We start from the raw sequence: 13205 nt of genomic DNA, 5'->3' as shown, positions 1-13205 counted from the left end.
TAGATACCATAGAGATAGGTGGGGAAATATTTGCCTAATGTTTTGACAAACTAAGGGCAAGTTTACACAAGTGATTCGTGACATTTGCAGGGGAAAGCAGGCATAGTCTCACTAAGATAAGTCTGGTGGACTGAAAGCATCCCTCTTCCGACGCAGCCCAAGAAGGACGGACGGCGTGGGAGAGGTGTTCGATGTAGGAAGTGGGGGTAATAATCCTGCCCCAAAGCAGGGTTGGGTTGTTCTGAGATGGAACGGTTATATGACTGTTATAGCTGCTGAAATGGTCCCCAGAGCCCTGACGGATGCTTCTCTTGGGGCCTCCCTGGAGGGGGGGGCGTCTAAGTCTAATTCTAGTTCACTCTTTACAGTTTCACCTCAAGTCTGTGAGGAGCAGCAGGGTACAGCACAAGGCTCCCAGCAGACGGAAATCACAGGATCACTTTACAGTCTTCCACATCCTCCCTCGCTCATTCAAACCTCCACAGTCTAGAAGACGGTGTCACTATGCTTATGTTACAAGCAAGGACATTGTGGCTCTGCCACCAGCATGTAAGTGTGAGCAATCTTTACACTTAGGAACCAGTTGTCTCTGCTGTCCTGTGTGGTGAATGGGTAATAGTATTCCTCCTGGCCTTTACCTATACCATCTCGACAGTGTAGCAACAAAAATATCTCTAGACATTCACACACACACACATACATGTACACACATATACATGCACACAAACACACACATACACATACACATAATATACACACATGGACACGCATACATACACACACATACATGCAAACAAACATACACATACACACATACATGCAAACAAACATACACATACACACATACATGTACGCAAACATACACATACACACATAATATACACACATGCACACACATACACACGTAATATACACACATGCATACATACACACATGTACATGCACACAAACATACACATACACACATAATACACACACACACACACACACACACACACACACACACACACACACGCAGGAGCATGCTGAAAACCACTAGGCCACTGAGTTAATCAAGCCTTTGATCTGGTTTATTCAAGGTCAGGGTTAAGAGGTCGCTGGGACAATATCACTACAGGTTCCTTTACCCTTCCCGACCTTTCAGTCAGGTTCGGTAATTGCAACTCATCACAAAGATCGAGAGTCAGAATCGTATCGGTTAAAATGCTAGGCCAACGCCAATGCTAAAAGAATATAAAGGTCCACATTTTGGAAAAGGACCGTGCAAAGTGAGCTGGCATTGGCTTAACAGCAGTCAGTGCACCAGTGCCTAGGGGTGGGAAAGACCTCAGTTTCACATAGGACAATCCTGTGTGACTCCAATGGCCATGTGACCTTGAGCGCCCCCTCCCCCCCCCCCCCCCCCCCCCGCCACCCACCCACACACATCTTGCAGGAGGCACTCAGGCATCTGTCTGAGCAGGCCAGTTTCACCAGGAGCCTCCTACCTTCCTCAGGTAAACTCTGTCCCTTTTGGGGGAGGGGCTGTGCTCCGTCACAGCCACAGCAACATCAGTCACAGAAAGCACCAAGAGAGAAGAGAAGGCCTATGTAGAGATCATGGGGTAAGAGACAGGAAGTGAAAGGGCCACAGCAGGGCCCACCTATCCTCGGAGAGCCCCTCTTCAGAATGGTAGGGGGTGGAGGTTGGGAAGAGGGAAAAAGAGGTGGTAGGGACCCAGGGACAGGAGAGGGAAACCGAGATAAGGGCCGAGGAAGGGGAGGGGCAGGAGTGGGCTAATCACACTCAGCCTCCCAGAATTCTTTCTCATTTCCCTTTTCCCTTTTCCATCTTGTCCTTCACCAAGCTTCACGAATTACCTGATTCACCAATGCCCGGATCATTCAGCCTAGGGAATTCAATACCCTGGGTTAAAATCCCGGTGGTGTGAATATGGGTCAGTTTCTAAATCTTTCTTAGGCCTTTGTTTCCAAATCTATAAGATCGGGGTACCGATGCCAACCTCGTGTTTTGGGTCTGAGATTAAATTAAAGTTAAACTATACGTACACACATAATTAGGCTGTTACATATACATTAAAAATGAAAATCCCACAGGGCTTGGCACACAGAAAGTACTCACTGGTATCTGGCATTGGTTATAGCATACGACCTTGGCAGGTAAGAAAGTAACCATAGTTTACTACGTAGAATACAGGTGTCTACTTTATGTGAGGCCAAGGTTGAGAGAGGAAGCAACAGGCAGGAGGATGCCAGTCTCTCAGAGTTTTCCGAGTGGAGCACCACTAACATCAGCGATCACTGTCTCCCAGGGTCCATTTAGGGACAAAGCGGTTGGTCACAAAACACATCTGACATTCCTCCAAACCAAAAAGAATTGAGACCTCACACAGCACACCGCCATTTTATCCAGTCCCTGCTCTGATTTCCCAGTTGCCTTACCAACTTCCCCCCAAGTCCCATGTGTCGTTCCCCCCATCCCAACCTCCCCTCTCCCCAGGATCTCTCTGTGTTGCACTGGCTGTGCTGGAACTCACTCTGTAAACCAGGCCTGGCTTTAAACTCACAGAGATCTGTCTGCCTTCGCCCGCCAAGTGCTAGGATCAAGGGTGTGTACCACCAGGCCAAGCTAGTCTTAGCATTTGCAGCTGAGCAACACCGGGGCCCTGATCTTTGAAGTAGGCAAGCTCTGCATCGTCACCCAAACGGCCTGGCTCTCTGAATATCACTTGTGTGATGCTGGAAGGGATGATGGTGGGAGTGCCTGGAGGTCAAGAGAGGAGTCTCCCTGGGCCTTATTTTCTAACTCTGCCACTGATGGCCACCTACTTCCACTCAGGAACCAACCGAGCCTGAGGCCTCCCCACTGATAACCTTTAAAGCCACTTTCCCATATCTCAACTGTAAGAACCAGAGGAGGGAGGTGACTGAGGTCCTGGCACCACCTGTGTTACACAGTAGCAGTGCAGGACAGAGAGCCTCCAGTATTTGGGGCACAGAACTCAAAAGGGTGCTTGTAAGAATAGCTCCCAGAACACCACACTTCTCTGACTTCACAAGAGCCCCAAGAGAAGCCAAGCTCTCCTGGTACAGCCACACTGGCTGCCCCCAGGCCCAAGCTGCCTAGGCAAGGTCTCCTAACTGTGTTGTCCAGATAGACCAGAGCTGAATAGCAATGTGGACTGTAAGACAGCTCTGCCTGAATCTCCCCAACCAGTTCAATCTTGTCTGCTCCCTAAATGTCATGGGTTTAACTGTCAAGAGGAATCACCCAATCTGGATGGTTCCTTAGGGGTGCAAGATCTGCCTGGTTTGATCTGTGTTTCTACAGCACTCAGCATGAACTGGCACAGATGAGCTGTTCAGGAAATTTCTGTTGATGTGAAAGATGAGAATGTTCATGGACTCCTCATGATCCCAGAGACCGCAGCTCAGCCCCAGATGAAGCAGAGTTGGGATGCTGGCTGCGCTGAGATGAGACACATCTTAGGGGACTGTGCCAGTCAGAGGAGGAGATGGCACCCTAAGGCCAGGAAGCATAACTCCAGGTTTCATTTCATTTCATCTCATATCTCAGATCCCATTAAACCTTCTCTGGGAAAGCCAGGGTGACAGATTTCTCCCACATGACTGGGTCATTACTAAGTGCCAGGAGGCTGGGGGAGGGAAGGGAGAAGAAGATGCCTTTAGGGAGTACATGGGAATGCGAAGGAAGTTAAGAAGACAGGGCTTGATCTGCGAAGGTCTTGGCATCCAAGATGACCCTACAGAGCTCCCTGCCTCCCAATGGCTGCTCATCCCACCTGGCCTGCTCCCCACCTGGCCTGCTCCCCACCTGGCCTGCTCCCCACCTGGCCTGCTCCCACCTGGCCTGCTCCCACCTGGCCTGCTCCCACCTGGCCTGCTCCCACCTGGCCCGCTCCCACCTGGCATACTCACAGGTGTGCTGGGGCTCCAGGAAGGGCCCTAGGCAGGGTCACTGCTGTCACTCTGCTCATCTTGCAGGCTGGGCCTTCTCCAACCCACTGTTTCTATACTCGGAAAATAAAGAGAGCTGAGCTCGGCATCTCAGGACAGAGAATCAAAACGTGTCTCCTTGGACACTGAGGGCTGCTGGGAAGGCCCAGGAAGGAGCTGCCAAGGACGCACAATGCTATAAGTTTTTCTCTGGGTGCCTTGAACTCTCCGTGGCCCTCTGGCCTCCTCCTACCCCCACCACCTCCCATAAGGAAACAGCCCTGGCTTTTTAACATGCTGATAATAAGGGCCTGTTAGGCCAAGGAGGAGGACACAGTGTCAGCCAAGAGGAAAATACTCAGTGGCCATTTGCTTAGTTGGCAGGATGGTAGGAGCGGGAGCCCCCTGCCACAACCACAGCACTGTGACAGAGAAAAGGAAGGGTGCCAGCTTGGGACAGCAGATGCTCAGTCTGTGGCTCAGAGAATCACCTCTGGGGGAGTTTGCAGCAACCCCTCCCAACCCCAGACCGCTGATAACACTGACATCCTTACCCCATTGCCTACACCCAAGGAGTAGGGCACAGCTAAGAGATTGGCTTAACTCCAGACAGCCTGTGTTCAAACCAGAGTTTTCTCCCACATTTTAAGTTATTTAGCCTGTGTCTCAGTTTCCTTGTCTACAGCAAGAGAGGTATGTTAATAAGCACTTACTTCATGGGGTCATTCGGAGAGTTAAATGAACTAAAATATTCCCCGCATTTAGACCACCGCCATATTTGTTAGTCTCCACTATCTTTCCCAGCAGCCTTTTCTTATAGGTCTTACTGGGGGATTCTCCAGAGACTTGCACCACATATGCAAGGCCACATGCAGCACCCAGTCCCCACGGGAGGAGCTTTCACGGAAGATAAATCTCCCTGCCTAAAATGCTATCACTGATTGGCTAGGCTGGGATGGAAACTTGGCCTGTGACCTTAACTGCCTTCTTCCCATAAATGCTCGGCTGCCCGAGGAACACCAGCTTGGGCTCCGGCAAGATGGAGCCCAAGAAGAGAACCGAGAGAGGCAGTTAATGCAAAAGAGACACAGGCACTATGCCACGGTCTACAGGCTTCTAGCACTTGCAACTTGCCCTCGGACTCCAACTTAGGGCATCACCCCTTGTGTGGAGAAACCATCCAGCAGGCAGTCCAGAACAGTTCTGTGGATCTAAGCTCAGACTTCTTCCATGCCCCTGCTGTCTAAGGATGCTTCTGCTCACGTTACTCCAGGCCCAAGAACCTCAAACACTTTTGGTGCTGTGATAAACAACAACAACAACAACAAAACTGGGCTGTGTACCCACAGGGGACAGTCCCTGCCATGTAAGTAAGGTTGAATCCTCCTGGGAGGTGTTATCACATCTATAAAACTCCAAAAGGGGGGCTGGGGATTTAGCTCAGTGGTGGAGCGCTTACCTAGGAAGCGCAAGGCCCTGGGTTCGGTCCCCAGCTCCGGAAAAAAAAGAACCAAAAACTCCAAAAGGAGAATGCCAGTGGGGCTCCCGGTGTTTATGCTTCTTGGTAACAGACCTACTTTAAAAACTTGACCTTCCTAACCTCTGTCACTTTAAAGATCCACAGCAGTCAGCAAATTGTCCGTAAGGCAGAGAGAGGCACGGTGAGAAAAGTGTTCCTAAAGCCAACCACTGACCAGTCTTGAAAAAAACAGCACCATCTCAGAGACACTCACTCACCCACCTGATCGTCAACAGAGCAAGTGAAACCCCTTAGCTCCTCACCACATCATGGTGTCCTAATTCTGCCGGAGTCAGAAACACCAGCGAGTTCCTGCTGGCCAACGGCTCCCTGATCAGAAGGACCCGTCCTCGCTTCTGCTTCCCCATGCACACACAGAGAGGATACCAACAAAGGTAGGAAATGTTTGGCTGAAAGAGGACAGAGATAGAGAGGTAACATTTGCTCCGCGTTGAGCAGGACAACTGCGCTCTCAAGAGAAAGATCAGCGTGTGGCTGCTCCTGCTGCAGGGCTGCAAGGTACAAAAACGTCCTTTCTGCTGGGCTGCCCATACTCCTTGTGGGACCTCATTACAGCTGTCACAAAGCGCTGACATTATACCTTCAGAGACGACTGGGTTGACCGAACTGGCATAGTAAAAGCCTAGACTTAATTCAATCACTTAATCTCACGATTCAATGATTCAGCTCCAAGAACCACTGAACACACCCGACAGGCGGTAACAAGGACCAATGCACACGTGCATTTCCCACTTTGTCACTCTGGAGCCCCATTTCTGGTCTTGCCCCAACCTTATGGAAGGAGGAATTCGAGTTTTATTCCTTTCCAACTATACGTCTTTCCCTGCCATAGATTTACTGACTCTATGGAAGAAATCTCTGAGCTAGTGTAACCTGCGGATGGTGATTTACTTTTGTAACAGTAAAATATCTAAACCAAATGTGCCCTGTGTTTCGGTAGCTTAAACACTGAGGTCTAACGGGCCTGGAGAGTCCACTTTGTTTGCCAAAGCCTAAGTGTGTATGTTTAAGTGAGAGAAAGTGATTACGACGAAAAACGGGGAATGTCTGAGTGGGTGAACGAAAAAAAAAAGTTGATATATTGCTAGAAAATCTGACTGCACGCATAGTCCTGGCGCCCACGCACGAGAAGGGGCGGAGTGCCAGCATCCTGGGGTGAAGTGCTGAGCTTTGCAAAAACAAAGGCGCTCTGCGCAGAAGCCCTTGAGACCAGCCTACATCTCTCTCTCCGTATTTACAGTCATAGGTAAATTAACCGATATATCTAAGGTCCTTTTATCCTAGCTCAAGCCGGTTTGGGTTGCCGAGCTCGGAGGCCAAAGGAGTCAAAACTTAGATATGCTCGTCCAGGGCGGGGGCTGCACAAGCCATTTGCCAACAGTAGTCTGGTCTGCGAGCAGCCGCCTAGTAGGGGAGGGGTGCCACCGCCGCCCCGCATGCGCAGCAGTTGGAAGCGGTCACGTGAAGTGGAGGCGGCCCGTTACCTAGGCAACAGGGGCCTGATCCGCTCTAAGGCATTCTGGGTGCCTGCTCTCTAAGTGGGAGGAACAGAGCGTAGCCCTTGCACCATGTTGTGGGAATCAACTGTCCCATCGCTGCCACTTCCGCTGGTGTTGGGAGAATGGATGTGCTTGTGTTTGGATGTCCCTATTTATAGAATAGGTACAGTACTTTCGTCTTTTTTTTTTTAAGGGGCTGGGGATTGAAGGGGACTTGTGCATATTAGGAAGGGCTCTATCATTGAGCCACGCCCATTCTTTTTTAATGAGACAGCACGGTTACTGTATATAGCCCAGGCTAGTCTCAGTCTGGTGCTGATCTTCTGCCTTACCCAAGGGCTGGAATAGATTATAGATATGCATCACATAGAGGCTTTGGGGACAACTGCAAGGACAGTAGAAGCCCTTAACTCTCAAAGACTTACATCTTCTCTTTGCTTTTTTTTTTTAAATAATTTTATTTTTCTTGGATATTTTATGTATTGACATTTCGAATGTTATCCCCTTTCTCCCCTCTCCCATACCCCTTCCACCTTCCCCTGCTTCTATAAGGATGCTCCCATTCCCACCCACCCACTCCAACCTCAACGCCCTAGCCTTACCCTACATTGGAGAAACAAGCTTTCATAGGACAAAGGGCTTTGCCTCCCACTGATGCTGGACAAAGCCATCTTTTGCCACATATGTGGCTGGAGTCGTGGAGTCCCTTCATGTATACTCATTGGTTGGTGGTTGAGTCCCTGGGAGCTCTGGTGGGGTTTGGTTGGTTGATATTGTTCTTCCTGTGATGTTGCAAACCCCTCTCTTTGCTTTGTAAATGCCCAGTTTCAACAACTTTTGGGGCCAGGACTGCTGTCTTTTTTTTTTAAGTCTTCATTTCTCGGGGTGCCACAATGCCCAACTCCACTGACAGCTTACAAAGGACATGGGTTCTGCATTCAATGGCTTAGTCCTGAAACTTCTACTTCCCCAGATTTCGCAGGCCCCATGTCTACGTATTGTTTGCTTGTATCTTGAGAATTTTAATAACTCAGTCTTAAGCTGAAATCAGTGTACCTTCTCAGTAATGAAAATGGGGCTTACTCTACTAATTAGCAGTAAATGTTAACAGTACAACTACTTCAGAATGGTTAGCCAGCACCGCCATAAAATCCTATTACAAATTATTAACTTAGTAAATTAGCTCTCCGGTGTAATTACACACGACCACGAAAGCACTGACGTGACTTATCTTTTAAAACATTATGTAACCTAGGCTAGCGACGGCCAGTGCAGCCGGCCGCCGACGGTTTCTTGTGTACGCTGCGATGCAAATCTCCTCTGTCAGCTGTGTGTGCGCTACTGGGGGAAGGCGAAAGAACTGGAGAGGAACTTGACTCACCTTTTCCTGGCTCGCCATGAGAAACTGAGCACGAAACAATAGAAATGGCCCTTCTGGAGCGTGTCATGGTTTCTCGCTAGGGAAATAAGCAGACTAATGTGACAAAACCTCTGTAGATAAAAAACGACAGGGACGGAGGTTTATGGGCTTGAGGCTGAGCAGCACATCATCCCAGCAAGCCGACAGCCAGGCCTGCCTCTGAAATCACCAACCACTTACACAGGAAGTGATGGGTACTCCACACTGCTGCACCAAGAGAAAGTCTGTGAGCATCATCACGCGGCCTCAGGCTCGTTTACAATCTTGAACTGGAATGACCTTTCCACTGTGGGGCAAACTCCTTCCCAGACTCAGAGGTTAACCACACAAGTACTTCAGTGATTCAAAAAACAATCGCACGGTTGCTCTCCCTTGGAGATGAATTCCCAAACTGGTAGCAAATACAGGCAACGCTTGGTAACCGTGTTCAACCAGAGATTCTAAGAAAAGTTCAAGGTTAATCACTGAAAGGCTTTGTACTGAGGCCACCCTCTTTGGTAACCAACACATCCTAGAATTTTGTAAATATTTAGAGCTAATTCCCTTATCACGAAGCTCACATTTTCCAGAAGCCTTTCTAGTGGCCAGGGGGAGAGAAGGGATTCGAAGATTCTGATTCCCTCTGCCCTGTGCCCTACCGACTTCTTGGGTCAACCTTAACTATGCAAAACACCAATGTGCACTTCCAGGCACACATCCCTTCAAGCTCCCATGAGGAAATTCCTGTTTGCGGGTTGCTGTTTTCCTGTTCCAGGAGGCTGGCTGGCCCTCCAGAGCTGGAGGGTAGGAGTGCTGGGAGTTTCCTTCCCATCTCTGAGACCAGATCTCTGTCACTGGAGTCATGTCTGAGCACTGGCCCAGGGTGCTGGGACCCCGACGGGGAAGCAATGGGGAGGAAATGTTTCTCCTGCCCTCCAGCTCCCAAGGACTCACATGCTCACATAGACATCAACCCAACCAGACTGTCCCCCTATGTTCCGAGCTGCTAGGGGGATCTGAGGCGGTGGCTAAGAGCCACTCAGCAGAGTTTGTTGCTGGCCTTGCCAGAAGCTCATGAGAGATGGCTTCCCATTCTGTGCAGTGAAGGTCAGAGAGCTCACCAGGTCCATCCCCATCCCAAACCAGCACATTTTAGTGTTTCGGCCAAAAAAGCAGGACAAAGTTTTAAAAGATTAAGTTGAAGCAAAAGAGCACAGTGTCACAAAATTGAACTCGATACACGTGAGAGGCATAAAATAGTAATAAAGATAAACAAGAAACAATAGATAAAAACACAGCGAAAGGCACTGGTCTGGCAGTGGTTCTCTCCAAGTTTAGTACAGGAGATGCCCTGTTTTCATTAGCTTCCTTCCTTGGGTTCTTCAACACAAAGCCTTCTAGAGAGCCTGGAGGGTTGTGCAGAGCAAGAAGTCTTTGGTTTCTAAACCCGCAGACTAGAATAGATACAGTCTTTTGTTATAGGTTCCCTGGAATACAGAATGGCCTATGGAGAGCACTTTTCTCCGGGAGTGTCCAGTTTTCTGTGACATCCCTAAATGGTACTAGACCCACATTCAAATGTCCAAGCTAGTCCAACTCCCGAGTCCTCAGATAAGGCCTAGAAAAGTCCAACTGAGTGCTCTGGGTGACAAGGTAAATTATATGTCACCTTCTAAAGCTGTTTGGGACCCCGTGGGAGGAAGACACCACACAAGCCAAGAGACCTTTTCCATTTCAAATTACAAGGATTCTGTGAAAGTCTCCAGCCGCCACTCTGTCTGGCTTTCTGGGCCTGGGTGTGCCAGTTGCCACTCTGCTGTGCGGAGGTGGACGGATGGCCAGGGGACAGGGATGGCTGGATATGGCCACTGGCAGCCAGCTAGCATACGCAGGCACCAGCCCTCAGCTAAACTGTCACTGTGGGCTCCAGGAGAATTCTTGAGAACCCAGTCTCACAGGGGAAGGGACAAGTCCAAGCTCCACAGATCCATCACAAAAGCTGATCACATATGAAAAAAAAAAAAAATCAGTAAAAGCCATTGGCCAGATGGCCTCCATGTCCAGGCTAATTAAGAACAATTTCCCAAGTCATGGGGCAGAATACATTTGTAAATGACATAGCTGTAAGGGTGGGACATTAAAAAAAAACAAACCGGGCTGGGGATTTAGCTCAGTGGTAGAGCGCTTGCCTAGGAAGCGCAAGGCCCTGGGTTCGGTCCCCAGCTCCGAAAAAAAGAAAAAAACAAAAAAAAAAAAAAAAAAACAAAAAAAACCAACCCTGTGACCGTGGCATCGGTGGTGACAGACAACATGAGAGAAGCGCAGAGTGCCTCGTGAAAACCGAAAGATTGGAACCAGCTGTAACTTCAGGTCCAGGACATCCAGTGCCAACCTCCGGCCCCCGTGGGCCCCTGTAATCCACACGCACATACTCTCTCCCAATACACACAACTAAAAATAAAATCTAAAAGCCATAACTAATTGACAGACGTGAATGGAAAGGAACGTGACTGCAATTCCAGCATCCAAGAAGGCTGAGGCAGGAGGATCAAGAGGCCAAGGCCAGCTTCAGCTGTGAAAGGAGGCCTGCAGACAACAGCAACTTGTGTCTGGGAAAATGCAGTGTTTAGACCTTGTAGGTAATGCTCTAGTCGGTTCGTCTTCAGCTTTTCCAAAGCAGCGTGGGAAAAATTCTACTTTCTCTCGGCCTTTGACCCCACGTGTACTGGCTGCTTTTTTTGTCAACCTGACACAAGCTAAAATCTTCAGAGAGGAAGGAGCCTCAGCTTATGAGATCTAGCTATAAAGTATTTTCTCAATTAGTAATCAACAGGAAAGACCACAGCCCCTTGTGGGCAATGCTGTCCCTGGACTGGTGGCCCTGGGTGCTATAAGAAAGCAGGCTGAGCAAGCCAGGGGGGGCAAGCCAGTAAGCAGCACCCCTCCCTGGCCTCTGCATCAGCTCCTGCTTCCAGGTTCCTGTTTTTCTTGAGTTCCTGTCCTGATTTCCTTTGGTGATGAACAGCAATATGGAAGTGTAAGCCAAATAAATCCTTTCTTCTCCAACTTGCTTTCTGGTCATGGCGGTTCACCGAAGCAATAGAAACCCTAACTCACACACCATGTCATCTTCAGGGGAACATCTCCCAGTGACGTAATAAAGTGAGAAGGAAAAGGGTACATTTTACAAATATGTTCCTACATATATGGTGACCTCTGCCACCATGGATAGTGGCAGCTATCCATGGGAGAAGAAGGATGATGTCAGTGGTCTGAGCTGAGACATGAAACAGGGAGACGTCTCAGTGCAGTGGGTAAAGCATTTTATGCATAAGCACGACAACCTGAGACCCCCCAGAACTCACATAAAAAGCCCGATCGCAATAGCTTGCATTTGTAACCCCAGCACTTTTACAGCAAGATGGGAGTCGTGGACAAGAGAATCAGCCAGAAACTCACGAATCAACCAGTGTCGGGTACGAAGCTTAGCAACAGAAATGACTGAAGACCCCATGCCAAACAAGGTAGAAGGTGAGAACTGGCTCCCCAAGGCTGTCCTCCATTCTGACCTCCACATGCACACCAACGCACATGCCTGCCAACACGCCCACACACGAACAATACATGCACATACACGTGTGCCCGAGTGTACACACAAGCACACGTCAGTTTGTGGTCCACCAGCAGATGCTCACTGGATATTGTTAAACAGGAGGAATGTGCAGTCCCTCCTGTGAAATGGGTCACCCTGAGGTTCAATGAGGCCATCCATTTAGGGCTTCAGCCGTCACCTAAGACCCTGACCAAAGAAAGCCGTACATGATTGCCAGTGTACACTCATTTAAAATGGCGGAAGGAAAGTGTGAAATGGCATTTTAATGAAACAAGATGAAATAAGAAATAAGCTGCCCAGAGCGGTCCAGGCCTGTAATCCTAATACTCCGATGATGGCCACAAGTCCAGCCTAGTCTATGTAGTGGTTCCAGGCCAGACAGGGATACATCGTAAGACCCTCATCTTGAAAGCCCAAAACAAGGAAAAGAGAAAAGAAAAACAGCAACAAAACCCTAAAATCAGATTACATTTGTATGAAACAAAATTAGGTAATTTATCACAGACCCAAGTACGGTTAGAATGAGTTAAATTATTGGGCTTTTTCTGCCATGGTTCTAATGTTTGAGTTTTTAATGAGAAAACATTAAAAACAAGAAACTGGAACTCTTCATAGGACGAAGAAGGGAGGGGTAGGAGAACCTGGTGTAGTTGAGGTGTGTGTCTCCCCTCCAGGCACCCAGCACCCAGGAACCACCCAGCAGTAAACAGCGACAATCAGAGGTCACTTCTGCACCTCAGGCTGACTTACACGCAAACATGCGACAAGTTTAGTTCAAAGACACACACAGGAGCTCTCTGCTGGGAGCTCCTGAAACACCAGGGTGAGCCACCCTCTCCTCTCCCTCATGGGTCTTTACCATGTCCCCAACCAGACATTAAGACATCCGAGACCACTGAAGGACATAAGGCCACATGCCCTGGGCACAAGAAAGGGTTGCAAAGGATCCAGGCCTGAATATCAGCCTTCGCCAATGAATTAGCCAACACTGGAACTGCCTGTGCGAGCCAGGACTGGTTAAGATGGAGACATTTTCTGTATCATTTGAGCCAAGAGAGTTGCAGTTTGCTACTAGCCAATCAGGAAACAGGAACGGCCTTCTGATGGCCTGGTGGGCTTCTTCAGCCCCGGGCCAAGGTCGTGACAGGACCCTCACTGTGTCCCATCCTTAGGGAGAGCCTAGTGGAGGAGAGGAGG

At 49.1% G+C, this 13205-nt stretch overlaps 1 protein-coding gene and 1 long non-coding RNA gene across 4 annotated transcripts in view; one reads left to right on the top strand and one right to left on the bottom strand.

Moving 5' to 3' along the window:
* Window positions 1-13205, bottom strand: part of Itpkb (inositol-trisphosphate 3-kinase B) — a 95050-nt gene that overhangs the window by 53663 nt on the left and 28182 nt on the right. The window lies entirely within an intron of this gene.
* LOC108352582 (uncharacterized) lies at window positions 7014-11461 on the top strand. Its single transcript, XR_015636224.1, has 2 exons — window positions 7014-7159; window positions 8252-11461. It is a non-coding gene; the product is annotated as an uncharacterized LOC108352582 (long non-coding RNA).

The sequence above is a fragment of the Rattus norvegicus genome, chromosome 13 (assembly GCF_021556685.1).
Source record: "Rattus norvegicus strain SHRSP/BbbUtx chromosome 13, alternate assembly SHRSP_T2T, whole genome shotgun sequence".
Lineage (NCBI taxonomy): Eukaryota > Metazoa > Chordata > Mammalia > Rodentia > Muridae > Rattus > Rattus norvegicus.
This window is presented reverse-complemented; position numbering and strand designations above follow the sequence as displayed.